This window comes from Triturus cristatus, chromosome 2_1 (genome assembly GCF_964204655.1).
Source record: "Triturus cristatus chromosome 2_1, aTriCri1.1, whole genome shotgun sequence".
NCBI classification, from domain to species: Eukaryota; Metazoa; Chordata; class Amphibia; order Caudata; family Salamandridae; genus Triturus; species Triturus cristatus.
Genome location: NC_140581.1, coordinates 983,749,224 through 983,763,131, shown reverse-complemented (window position 1 = coordinate 983,763,131; position 13,908 = coordinate 983,749,224). Strand labels below are relative to the sequence as shown.

At 47.4% G+C, this 13,908-nt stretch overlaps 1 protein-coding gene and 1 pseudogene across 5 annotated transcripts in view; both read right to left on the bottom strand.

Moving 5' to 3' along the window:
- PDE5A (phosphodiesterase 5A) overlaps positions 1 to 13,908 on the bottom strand; it is a 708,225-nt gene that overhangs the window by 631,721 nt on the left and 62,596 nt on the right. The window lies entirely within an intron of this gene.
- LOC146866163 (uncharacterized) lies at positions 11,389 to 12,525 on the bottom strand (annotated as a pseudogene).

Genomic DNA, 13,908 nt, shown 5'->3' with positions numbered 1-13,908 from the left:
CACCCACCATTGCGGTGCACGTTGGCGGGTGCCCACCCCGCATTTGTGTTTATCTAAAAACGGGAGCCTACCCCGTATTGAGCTCACCGCCGCCAACCAGGAAGCCAGGCAACCCACGCCGAGACGTGGGCGGAGCTTGGCCCGGCGAGAAGGAAGTTCCGGCCATCGGGCCGGGAAACGGAAGAAGCCAGTTGAGTACAGCGGAGCTCCCCTGTGGGAAGGAGAGCCCCGCGCTGCCCAACGAGACAAGCAGGAGGCAGACGGGAGCCCACCCCGCGCTCCTGTGACCGCAGACCAGGGGAGGAGGGGCCCGGGGGTGGGAGAGAGCTGAGGCACGTTTCCAGTGCTTGCCCCCCACCCACGGGGACCCAGAGAAAGCTGTTGGTGCGCTCCCAGTAAGAAAGGGGCGGGCTGAATGCACTACAGTGGTGGTGCCGCTTGGGGCACCTCTTCGGTGCCGGTGAAATTTTCTCAGCTGCGCCGCAGAAGCGGGCAGCTGCAACGTGTTGGGGCAGTTCTTTGTTGAAGTCCCGGAGTGGGACTCGGGGGGCATTCCTTTTTGAGGCACAGTGGTGCCAGGTCCCATTCCAGCTGTACCGCGAGAGAAAGCGGGCCACTGCAACTGGGGGGGGGGGGCATTTCCTTCAGAGGACTGTGGCAAAGTGAATGCCCATACCCACCTTGGTTTCTTTCCACAGCTGCCCAGCAATTAGTGGGCAGCTGCCTCATTTAGGCTTGAGCGGTTGGCGCACCTTTGCTTGGCTGGTTTTGTTAGTCAGCCCAGACATTCTGGACAATGGGCGTTTGAGCCCCTGAAAGGCCAAGTTGGCCTGGGGACAGTTTTCCGGTGTTGTGCCCTCATCTAGGGTACATGGTTATTTTTACATGTGTACTTGTGCGCCATGTGTATTGCCTTTATGCGTATTTCTATTTTTATATGTATCTATGCGTAGGAGACTGTTTTCCTAGTATAGGTTATTCTAGTGTGTTCATGGTTCCCTGCGTGATATATGCCTAAGGTGTTTAGGATTGCGTAGGGTGTACTTACCTTTTACCAGTGGTTACTGGTTGTGCGCTACATTTATTATTTGTTCTACATTTCTACAGTTACAATTGGTGATTTGTGCTAATTCTGACAGTGGTCCATGTGGCCCTGTCTTGTGTAAATAGTCCCCTGTAAATTCCTCCCAGTGCCAGTTGGCACAGTGTAAATTGTGTGAATATTATCTAATGTGTTTATTATAATACAAAGGCTATTTTTATATATAACCTTGTGTGGAGTTTCTTTTGTGGTGGGCCTTGGGTGTTGTTGCTGGGTGCGCGCGCAAACGCTTTGCACCTTGCCTCCGGGATAAGCCTGACTGCTCGGGCCAAGCTACCAAGGGGGTGTGCAGGGGTTATCTTTGGCGTGTAACTCCCCAGCCCTGACTTAGAGTGGTGGTTTCTGCCTGGCTTTGGCGCAAGCCCTAGCCAACCAGAAATCCCATTTCTAACAATTCCGATTCAACGGGCCACAGTTTTTGTTCCACAAAGTATTGAGACTCTTATTGTATCATTTTCTTGTCTTGATAAGACATCAATCTCCGAAGTGTGTAAAGAAAAGTCCCTAAGTCAGTGTTTTGTTGTGATCTCTACGCCATGATACTGAATTAGAGGTGAGTGTCGATCAGGCTAATTACTCCAGTTGGATTAGCGAGGGAAAATTGGAAAGGAAAGTATATTTCAAGGAAAGAAATCACGGCTTCGGCTCTTTTAGAAGGCTTTGTGAGGAATAGGGGTCATCTAGCTTAGAAGCAGTCTGAGACTTACTGAGTTTCTTCCGCAACACTGAGTGGTTATGTGTGGCAAAAAAAGCAAACAGCACAGCAGACCGAATTAAACAAAGTGAAGGTAGAATTTCAGTTTCTAGAGCACATTTTAGAGGCAAGGATAAGAACTCGAACATCTTCAAATTATCTTGAGCAGAGATGGGCAGCAAATGCTAAAGTACTCCCGGGCTTATTTACAAGCCCCGTGCGCCACTTTTGCGTCATTTTTAACATGGGAAAAGCGGCGTACGGGTGGCGCAAGGGGCTTGTAAATATGCCCCTCCATATTTATAAAAATCAATGGTGTTTAGAGGGAAAGTGATTCAAGAAGGAAACCAAATGTTGAATGATTCTTGTGTCTTTGGTCCACTTAAAACACAACCTGAAACTTGGTAATACGGCTTACTAACACAGCAACTAGCCAGACAACGAACTTATCCAATCAAACACGAGATTCATTCATGATGATCGTAAAAGGCTGTATACGGAGTTAAAATTCCGGGATGCTCATGCCACAAATGCTTATCTGTAGTCTCCGGGACGGGCTGTCCTGCCAACTCCATTAAGAAATAAGAAATGAATACAAAAGGCCTCGCTAGCGACAGATCGTGCGTCCCACCCATGGAGATAGATGAAGCTTGTCTGTGGCTATTTTCACGCCCAGTTGCTTATTAAACTGTGTCTACTTTTAAATAGACATAAGTGCAGGTATCTCTTCAAATATTTAGCTTTTAACACAGGCATCTCTTCCATTTGTCACGCCACGCATTTTTATATAAAATGTTTTAATTCGATCCCGTAATTGAGAGGATATACGGTCTCTGGTCTTCGTGAAAATGTTTAACGCTGACATATTTAATGTGCTTTTTTTATTGGTGCTAGGGGGTGTGAATTTGACATTGTAAAGCAAGCTTTTATAAACGCACCTAAATTCAGAAATACAATACAAAGTAATGTAGATTAGTAAAGCTTTCTGCCTTGCACTTACACCCCCCTGCACCCTCTCAACACTTCTACCCTTCCCCCTTCATCGACTTGATATCTTTTTTTTCAAAGTACACTTACATTTGTAAACAGTTCAGGACTGGCTTTTGGCGAATACACACTGTTATGAAGTGCCACAAAAATTACACTTATACATATTAAAGTTATTAAGTTGAATGCAAAATAAGTAATTGCATTTCTGAATTCATTACGAGTAATCCGTAGTAATACTTAAAAATTCCATTTTTTTTAAAACTAAAGAAATACAATAAAGATTGAAGTGATTCATCTCTGGCAATGTGTGTGGTTACTGGTCATTCTTTTTCAGCCCAGTATGAGCTACCCTCAACAGAGCACCACCACCCTTCCTCAAGCAACATTTACCAATGTCACCCTTCCCCTGAGACCAGCAAACCCCACCAGAGCAAGCCCTATATTTTCAATACCTCATTCAAAAACCCTTGAAGTGTTTCATGTTTTTAAAGAGTCAACTAACTACAGCTAAGCAAGCAACCATAGAGCAGTCTCAAGCATTGACATGTCCGGTCCTAGCCCCACAGCCTCAGGCGGCTTCTACCTCTTGCATTTTTCTTCCTCTGGCATATCTCACCCCTTGGTGTTTAGCCCTGCTGTTCTTTCCCTGGAATTCAATGTTGCTTTGCTACTGCCTCATTTATTGTTTGTTAAATATACCACGTCCAAGCCTCTAATAGATTGAAGACTCCCGCTTTTCATCTCCCTCAAAGGGCAATCAGAAGGCACACTTCAATGTATAGTGTACATTCGACTCTTCTTCATCTGTCTCCTCGATTTACTATATAGCGGAGTAGGAACACTGCACCCTCTGCTGAAAATTGCACCGAATTTGTTCCTTTGAGGATGTGAATTGGTCCAATCCCACCTGATGTTTACACACAAAAAAAATGTAAATATTCCAAAAATACTGAGGCAATCTAGCACAAGGGAGACAGAATCCCTCTATGTTTCTTGAATGCGAACGTTCCTTGCACATGGTTGTTCTCTACTATACAAGAACAGGAGTTGCTAATTTGTAGTCAGTTGCTGATGTGCGTTTTGATTGAATCGGTTGGTTTATATACATCCAGGAGTGTTGGAGGTGTGAAAACAGAGATTGCAGTTTGATATACTTTGCTTAATTATTTTTCACAATTTTATTGAACGTCTTGAATATATCATTTCACCATGCTTCCGCCCATATATAAGCTTTTTCCCACAAATACTCCCTTTTTTTCCCGTCTGAATTTTAAATATTTTCCCAACGATCTCATGAAGAGACAGGTTGGGACTTCATTGCAAGAGTACGGGGAATGCGTGAGTAATTCTGCAGATGATGGTTCACGGATAAGGAACACAAAATGAATGTTACGCATGGCTTCTACTGGAAGCTAGTAGCATGAATACCGAATTCAGAACTCTCACATCACACCTGTGAGAAGCAACTGGTATATCACCTTGCTTCCTTAGTGCTATCTTCACCTTGCCCAGCTCTCCAGAGATCCAAGAAAAGCAGTGACAAGGGAAATGACCCATCCGTCATAGGTTCTCACAGAGCTGCAGAAAGTAGGGCAGTGGGGTTGGTGCTGTAGCACCAACTACCATCAGATGCACAGATGCACTTTGTCAGGGAACTGTATCTTCTCACCTAGCACCACAATCAGCTCTAAGTGTGGCTTCCGGCGATGAGGGCGGAAGAAGGGGAGTGGTGTTTGGTGGCAGGAACGCACATATTTAAATGTTTGGGTATGTGGGAAAGGAAATGTAAGGGTGACCGGGGGATGGGGCAGGACACAAAATATTTCATTTTTTTCTATTTGGCAAGAGTGAAGGATGTCAGAGGATGGAGTGGCAGAATGGCAGGTATTTTGTGTTATTTGGTTGTGAGGGGAATGCTGGCCAGCGGGTGGATGTCGTGGCTAGCGGGACTCCTGGTATGATGTGTTAATGCACATCGACTATAGGGTAAGAAGGCAACACAGATGAGGCCATGATGTGAATTTCTTCCCTATGAATCTTTTGCTAAGACATTGCTCATGTGAGCCCAAAATTGATGTGGAGTGGCATACCTGACACAGCTGTAGATTAGTAACTGTGATTAAAGTAGAAGTCTTTCAATCTGGGGTCCTTTTGTTTTAAACACTTTCACTTTGTGGTTCTTAGTGACGTTATAGATAACTCAAGCTTCACTCTTGTCTATTTGATTAAACACAGAATACCTCAGTGAACAGCATTCCCAATGTTCACTGTTAATCACCTATACATTCAGCTGAACTTGAGCATAAGCTTACAATGCTGAGTACTGCTGAGGACATGGTGCACTCCAAAATGGGGCACTGCAATCAGCAAATGAGGGAGGTTTGGTTTTATTGGGCAAAGAATGGAAGATTGGCTGACATTTTTCTATTAGAGAAGATGTGTCATTTAAAACAAGTCAGGCAAATCACATTAGTACCATGAATTCGAAATTGCATTACTGCTCTTGGTATTTGTGGTATTACTCTGAATTATGCCTTAATGGTGGAAAAGCATGCAGAAACACATGTTCTGCCTTTGACGTTTCAGGGGTGGTAATAGCACTGTATTGTTGCTGGTACTTACAGCGGTGGATTTCTTCATGCAATTAAATGGTACTGCTGTTTTTGTAAAGTGGTACTATCACATTACTATAAACAGCAAAATCATGTGGTAATCTATTTACTACCATTCAACACTTTGGAACCTACTCGAAATGAGGGTCACGCTGCTTTTCAGTGTATGTATTGATGGGTTGCATGTAGTCTACATGTTAGTATGGCTATAAGCAGAGGTATGTGTGAGCAGTTGTAGAAGTTACAAGAGGGTCTGGACGAGGATGCGAAGGAGGCATGGGCGAGATAATTGAGGGAAGGAAGTAGTGAGGCGGGTGATTGACATAGGGAGCGGTACAGAAGCCACTGTGGAAACAGTACGGCAGGGTAAGAGCGCCAGTGGCGTAATAAAACTTGAAGGGGCCCCCCAGCAAAGTACATGGAGGGTCACCTCTCCAGACTCACTCAGGAACTCTCAGGCCAGGTTACTATGCTGAAGGGGGCCCCCTGGAACTCGCCCCCCCCCCCGCACTGCAGGGGTTGCGATGGCCTTGGTTACGCCATTGAAGACCGTGGTACGAGGGCAGTGTGGTAGATTTGACCGTTGTCTAGTTTTGAAGAGGCTGCTTGAGGACACTGCAATGGGCAGTAATTAAAGGGACCCTGGAACCTCTTTAGAAAGCTTGCGGTCGACATGGGCTTCAGAGCTCTTTTTATGGGGGGGGGGGGGGGACCGGGTGATTTTTAATGGTCTTCCATTGTGATTGCTTGCTCTTCTAATAAATAATGATGTTTCAGACGAAAATCAGAGGTATTGATAAATCACTGTGGAAACACTCCCTCTCAGTGCAACAGACCTGGTTTATTTGAATGTTGGAATGCTTACCTTGTTGAACCAAACTGTTTACAGCACCACGTACCAGCACTGCCACTAAATAGCAATGCTTGTTTTTCAAAGCTAAAATTGCCCATTGTGTATTTATTACTCTTCAGACTCTCTCTAACAAATATATGCTGACTGGCTTCTTGAAGATCTGTCAGGCGGCCCTTTCCTTCTCTCTTGCTGTTTTGGGAAGCACTGTGGGTGCTGGGAAATGATATCTGGGCACCACCCTCACTCCTTCGGTCCTCAGCAGTGACACATTAATGCCTGGCACATGAACAAGGCGCGACTGGAGAGGGATCTGATGTGACTCATGAGTCACTGACGTACAGTGTTAGTGTAAAGGAAGCTCAGAATACCATGGACCTGATTTCGGGCTTGCTTATTCGGAAAGTCTGGAGGAAGTGTTAAGCCGAGAGGGAAGCCACTTGCAAACTACCCCATTTTATCTTCTAACTATATTATGATGACGGCGGCTTTTTTGCGCTGCCAAAACTGACCTCTCCCTTTCATCACTTCTTGAATGAAGAGCAAGTAATGATTTCATTGGCATATTGATCAGTAAGGGGCTTCTGCAAGGATGTTGAGTGCACCTTGCATGATGGGTCACAATGCATTTTTTTGCACCTTTGCTTGCATTTTTAGATTGAGAAAATCCCTCAAAACTTGCATTTTTGTGGAACAGACCTAGCTTCTTATGTTCCCTCGCCTTTTTTTAGCATTTATTACTATTGTATACTATCTATTTCATTGGTTACGCCAACAGCAAAAAGACATTTTGTGTATAAATAAATAATGTTACAGCAAACAAATGATGGACGGAATGCTGACAATGCAAACATTCTCCCCCAGTCAAAAGATCTGGGTTAAATCCATCGTTCTTTTGCCCACTACGCCACCCCAGTTTATACCCAGCCATATGCAAATCAGTCTTGACCCTGTGCCCCATGGGAAAACAATGGATTTAGGCCCAGATTTCTGTACTGGGGTGAATGTATGACATTGTTCTGCATTCTGACCATCAATAGTTCTTTTTGCATTTGTCACCCCGAGTGGGACGGGTATGCTCAGACGTGAGTCCCGTGCTCTCCATGCCACTGGAATCAAGCTATCCTGGCTGAAGAGGGGTGAAACCCCGAAACTGGTCCTAGGATGCTTGTTTCCAGTCCAGGGAGGACCTGGCCTGGCAGTTCGGGATGGACTGTTCCCATTGGGCACAGGGTCAAGACTGATTTGCATATGGCAGGGTCCAAACTGGAATAGCATGGTGAGCAAAAAACGATGGATTTAGGCCCAGATCTCTGTACTGGGGTGAATGTATGACATTGTTCTGCATTCTGACCATCAATAGTTCTTTTTGCATTTTGTTATAAATAAATAATAACACGACCTAACATGGCATTGTCCCTATCACTGAACATCCTTAAAGGGGATTAGAAGAACCCTTATTAAGGAGAAGTTAAAGCTCCCAGAAGAGAATCCTTTGCTCTCCTGTGCATTACCCGTGCTTGGGCATGTGACACCCTGAGACTCTGGGCTTTCAAATAAACAATCTCCGAAGTTTTAACCCAGGGGATTTAATTCAAGAGGATTTTCCTTATATTATGACAAGTCCTTTTCCATATTTTATTATGTGAAGGTTTAGGCAATTGAGACTGGCTGTTGATCGACTACTACAATAATAATTTTGGAAGGAATATGGCGTGAGTGGCAGGTCATTTGGAAAGGGAAATTACCACTATCAGGGAAGCACACCATAAGTGTATTTATATCTGTGGCTGGGTGACCTCAAAGTGCATTGTTGTGATAATATGACAGTCCCAGTGTGTGGAGTAGCTGATGTAGCGGGGGGTGTAATTCCCAATTTCACTCATAATGAATATGATAATTTGCTCAACAGGCGTTTAATAACTATGAATCTTGAGATAATTATTAGGCCAGATCCAGATACGGGTTTACTCCCAAAGATATTTATGAGTATGGAGTTTGGCTCTACCATAGATTTCATATTAGCTTCAGAACCCCACTGTGGCAGAATAACCCAAGCAGACCCATCTTTTTTTTCGTTTAGCAATCATGCGGGCCTTTCTTGCATTATGGTATGGTTGGTGGGAAATAGGCTTGCAGCAGACAAAGTACCCAAGCCAATTTTAGCAAGGAAGAACGGGAACTTATTAAAATGGGAAAAGATTAACAAAGATCAAGTTGTTCCATTGATAATCTCAAAAAAGCTGAGTGAGGTTTTGATGTGTGTAAATCCAGCTCACAATCCGGAAGGCTTAAGCTGGCATTTTTAGATATATTGGCTGAGGTCCAAAGTAACCTGCTTCGGTCGAACTCCCTCCAGGCGACCCTAGTGGTCGGCTGGTTTGATGCGGCCTGCTCTAAGACCTTAAGAAATCTGCATACTGCCCTTAGAACCATCCTGAGAGATCAAAAATTGGTGAGGGCTCTATGCATATCTTATAGTGAGGCACAGAAAGCCAGAATCAGGGGCCAGAGCGAGGAAGCATGGGAGAACCTGGCACAAGCAGTAACTACAAAAACTCCAGGGTTTTCTGGAGAGTGATTAGTGCCCCGTTTCTCAAAGATGACACCGATCCGACACTAGACACACATGATGACGAGGATGTTTGGGTGGCTCATTTTGAGCAAATTTTTGGGGCTGCCGATGTGCCTCTGGTATTTCCCTCTACCAGCAGGTAACCCATAAGGAGATTTTGGCTCTCGATATGGCAGCAGAGGAGAAATTGGGGCTGGCTCAATGTAGTGATACTAATCCCCCAGGTCCAGAAGGGGTCCCAGTAGATTTTTTCCTAGCTCACCAAGAGCTTTGGACTCCACTTCTAACCGATGTTTTTTTTTTTTACAACAAACTTTATTGGCATTTTGAAGGACACCGGGGAACTCGCCCCCATACATGGTACCAATGCAGACAGAAGAACAGTGAGAATTGGTATCCCTGTTCAGCCCCCCCCTGGTCTGCAGAACATCAGACCCACAAACCCTCCCCCCCTCCCGCACAGCACACCAACCCACAGTCCAACATGGATATGCAACATTTCCTATCAGCGATTGCTCCATATTCTGGTTACCCTCCTCCGGCTCACCGGTCATGGGGCCTCGGAGGGGAAGCCACCGGGGCTCTAATCAGTCTCTCTATGGGGTCCAATGTCACTGCACCCTCGAGTACGGACAATACGATGCCCCGATATCGCGCCCATCTCTTCCAGACTTTACCATGCTTGCTCGGACAACCCCTTGCCAAGAATACCGCCTCTTCCGCGGACATGCAACGATCCAACGCCTTCTTCCAGGCCTGAACCGGGGGCGGGGTAGAGGACTTCCAATGCTGGGCAATATCTCGTTTGGCCAGCGTCAAACCCAGAAACAGGAGGTGTCGCTTATAGATATTGCCCCCTATCTCCTCGGTACAGTGCAACAGTGTTAAGTGGGGGTCGGGGGGTAGCTCCCAACCCAGCACCCCCCGCAAGCATGACAGAACCGCCTCCCAGAACGGGCGCAGCCGCCCACAATCCCACACCGTGTGTATAAATGTGCCGTCACCGCCGCCGCATCGGAGACACGTGGGGGACTCAATCAAGTGCATGCGCCAAAGGCGGTGCCGAGTGTAATATGCCCTATGCAAATATTTAAATTGTATAAATCGGTATTTGGTGGCCACCGCCGCATAACGCGGACCCGCAATAGCATCCGCCCAATCATCCTCCGTGAGTGTGGGGATATCTCGCTGCCACGCCTCCTTGGTATTATCTAGGGTGGTGTGCATGAATGTTGTCAGTGTCTGATAAAGCTTTCGTATTTTGTGATCCCCGAGATCCCCCATCAAAAGCCTGCCTTCTAACGGGTGGAACTCCGGCAGAGTGTCTAGATGTTGGATGCTAGGTGTGAGGGCATGTCGCAATTGAAGGTATCTGTGAAACTGGGATTTATGCAGCTCAAATTCAGCCTGCAACATCTGGAATGATTTGAGCGACACCCCCTTCATGATGTCCCCCAGCGTGGAAATCCCTATTATGTTCCAATACCGAAAGCCTTCCAAACTTGCCGTCTCCTTGAGCAGGGTACCCTGCCACAATGGGGTGGCCCGCGTAAGCCTACCGCGCCATCCGATGGAGTTGACCGATTGCCGCCAGATCCGGACCACCGTGGCACAGGCAGGGGGCAACCGTCCCAGCGAGGAACGGCTATAGAGGAGATGCAGCAGAGGCGTCTCCGCCAATGCGGCCCGGTCCAATGCGTAAGCTGGATCCGTGGGGGAGGCGTACCACCATTCGTTTATAACTAGGAGATGCGCGGCCCTGTAATATGCCTGAACGTCCGCCACCGCTATGCCCCCGCAGTAGGTAGATTGCACACACGTCGCCAAGGCGACTAACCGATGTTTTTAACACCATAAATAAGGTGGGTCCCCCAGCCTCATGGAATAGCATGATAATAATTCCCATTTACAACAAGCATTAAAAATGCAACAGGTCTCGTCTTTGTCCAAGTTAGAGCATTTTTTTTTATAGCAAATGGTGTTTCTTTTTAGAAGTGTTTTTATTATTGTGTTAGCATTTTTCAATGTACATAATATGCATATTTATGCATGTATTTAGAGGTTTCGTTATTTAGATATGCAGATGTATTGTATGTGTATATATGAGACCTAAAAAGCAGCACTGGCCAGAAAATGTGAGAAGGAGGACACAATGAAAGGAAGCAGTAATTGGTACAAGCTACAGAAATACATGAAGAGAAAGTGAAGCTGGCATGCACTGACCAAACAGGAGCAAGCAAATGAGTGACGATGAAGTCAACCAAAGGTAAGCAATAGGTAGGCTCTAGGCCCCTTTTAAGTTAACAAAATGTCTCACAAGCAGCAGAAGCATGTGCTGTCTCTGGGAAAAACTGCTGCTACATACACACACAGTTCTTAGGCTCAGGCACACCCACTTCCTTCCTGAGTGAAGGTCGCTGTACCCCTGAGCAGAGTGACGTCACGAGTCGCCTGTAATAGGTAATTACAAGCGACTAGGTGGGTCATTTTCTTATTATAGGCACGTTCTGACGTCAGAATGCACCTATAATAAGAAAAGAAAATACACTGAAGGGAGATTAAGTGCTACCACATATTAAAAAACAAATACTTACATGGCATCCTGGTGAGCACATTCTTGGGGCCCCGGTGTCCCTTCCTGGGGGGCTGGGGCTTCGTGTCCTCGTAGACAATCTGGTTCTTGAGGCGCTGGACACGCTCAGGATCCGGAGGAGGTTTCTTGCCTTTGCGCGTCTTGACAGTCCCTGTTGCCCGGGCCCTGGGTACCGCACCCCGGCACTGAAAACTTTCGTATTCAGCCAAGTTATTGAAGGCACGTACCTCAGGAAAGGGCAATGGCACCTTTGGGGAGTAAAGCACTAAGAGGGGATCAAAACGATCTGAACTTACATTCAGTTGCGTTCCTGGGGGACTGTCCCCTCTCTCTCCAGGAGCGGCATTACCAAGGGTCCCAGTATGGCCAGCACCGGATGTTTGATCTCCCTCCCCATGGAAATGTTCGGTGGGGTCCATAGGCCGACTTACTCTATGCCCGACACCGGGTGCCTGGCTACCCTCCCCGGGCATAGGATCAGAGGATGCCCCTGAACGCCCACTCTCGAGGGCCCAGCTCCTATCCCTGGGGACTGTGGCTCCCTCTCTAAAGAGGGAATCAATGGGGGCCCCAGCATAGCCTCCTGTCTTGGAGAGGGGTTCACCGGTAGTCTCTGCACGGCCTCCAATAGGGGCCCTCTATCCTTCCCAGAAGAGTGGGTCGCTGGGGGCCCCAGCACGGTCTGCCCCCGGGACACTACCACAGACCCGGAATAAGGGCTCATTATGCGCCCCTGTCCGACCGACCTCCCTGAATGACTTGACTGGGTGCCGGGCCGCGGGCCGGCTCTCCCCCAGGCCTCTGTCCCCTGCCCTGGGGTAGGGATCACTCGAGTCCCTGGGGCGGCATTCCTTTGGTCCCCCATCTCCCCCGATGGGGATGGGGTCACTCGATTCCCTACCTCGGGCGCTGCCTTTCCTGGGACTCCTGCCTCTGTTTCCTTTCTTCAAGAAAGGGTCACTCGAGTCCCTAACTTCTGCGTGGCCTTCCCGCAGGCTCCTTCCCGCCTCCTTAGATACGGGGCCACTGGAGTCCCGGACCCTGGCCCGAGTGTGACCCTCAGCTGGGTCCTGACTCCGTGCAGCCCGGCGCAGCGCTCTTTCCTCCATGCACTGAGCGCAGCAGCAGCTGCAGGGACCGGGATGCCCGTGTGAAAAGAAACCCAGGGCGCCGAGCTCTGAGATCGTCCAGCCAAGAACAGTGCGAAAATCTCCTACATCCTCATCTCCCAGTGACGGCTCTATAAATGCTTCCTTTCACCCACGCAGTGTGTGGGGAGCTTCACCAGAACATACAGATTAGAAACCCATAGAATCGCAGTGCACAGAGTTTATGTCGCAGTGGCTCTGCAAAGCGATAAGAGAGCAGCGTTGCCCATTTATTTCACAGTTTATAGCAAAGTGAGCAGGCTATGGCTCTGGGCTTAAAATGGGAAACAATTCTCCGAGATCCGATAAAATGGGGGTCATGATGCCGCATAAAAAGGCAGAGGAATCACGAGTGAAAGTCACCTCACACATTTATTATCGTAAACTGTGCGTCTATCTCTCACATCCAGTGGCGGCCACCAGATACAAAGACAAGCGCGGTCCCGAAAGTGAAAGAGGACCGCGCTGCAGATGATTTCTTGTCTTTATGGGGCCATGTGTTTGAAACACATGGCCCCATAAAGATAAGAAACCTTTTGCGACGCACTGAAGGCAGACGAGCCAGTCCAAGTGGGACGACTCAAAAAGCCAAAAGTAAACGTCACAAACACCTCTTTTCCAATGGCTGGCCACCGTTTAGCATAAACGGTGACGCCAGTCAATGGGAAAGAGGGGCGGGGCTTGAAGCCCTTTACAGAACTTACTCAAAAACATTAATTCTCGCCGAGCGCGCTGCGCATGTGCGCAGCCACGCCAGCCGAGACCTAAAGAGGGAGACAAGTCCAATCCTCAAAATTACAGGCCCATTTCCCTGTTAGACAGGAAAGCAAAACTGATGGGACGCCGTTTTTTGAACAGGCTGGAGGATTGGACCAGAGAGAGGAACATTCTAATACCATCTCAATACGGCTTCCAAAAAGGCAAGGGGACCATAGAACAATGCCTCAACCTGAGTTTGACCATAACCAAATATACGATGGCAAAGCCCGAGCAGATCTCTATGGCCTTTATGGATCTGGCGGCCGCTTTTGATTGTGTTACCCACTCTAAGCTATGGATTATTATGGAAGAGATGGGCATCGAGGCAGCTATAATCAGTTTCTTCCTACAGATGTACGCCCAAGCTACTGCCTGTGTCCATTATGGTAGGGATGGGGAGTGTTCGAAGCATTTCTTGATAAAACGGGGCATAAAATAGGGCTGCGTTCTTGCCCCCTAATTATTTTCAATCTATACTAATGGGGTGCAGGCAGCTGTGACTGGATCTATGAAAAATGTACCCGCTTTTAATGCAGCACCCCTCCCTATACTGCTTTATGCAGATGATGCAGGGCCAATTGCAAG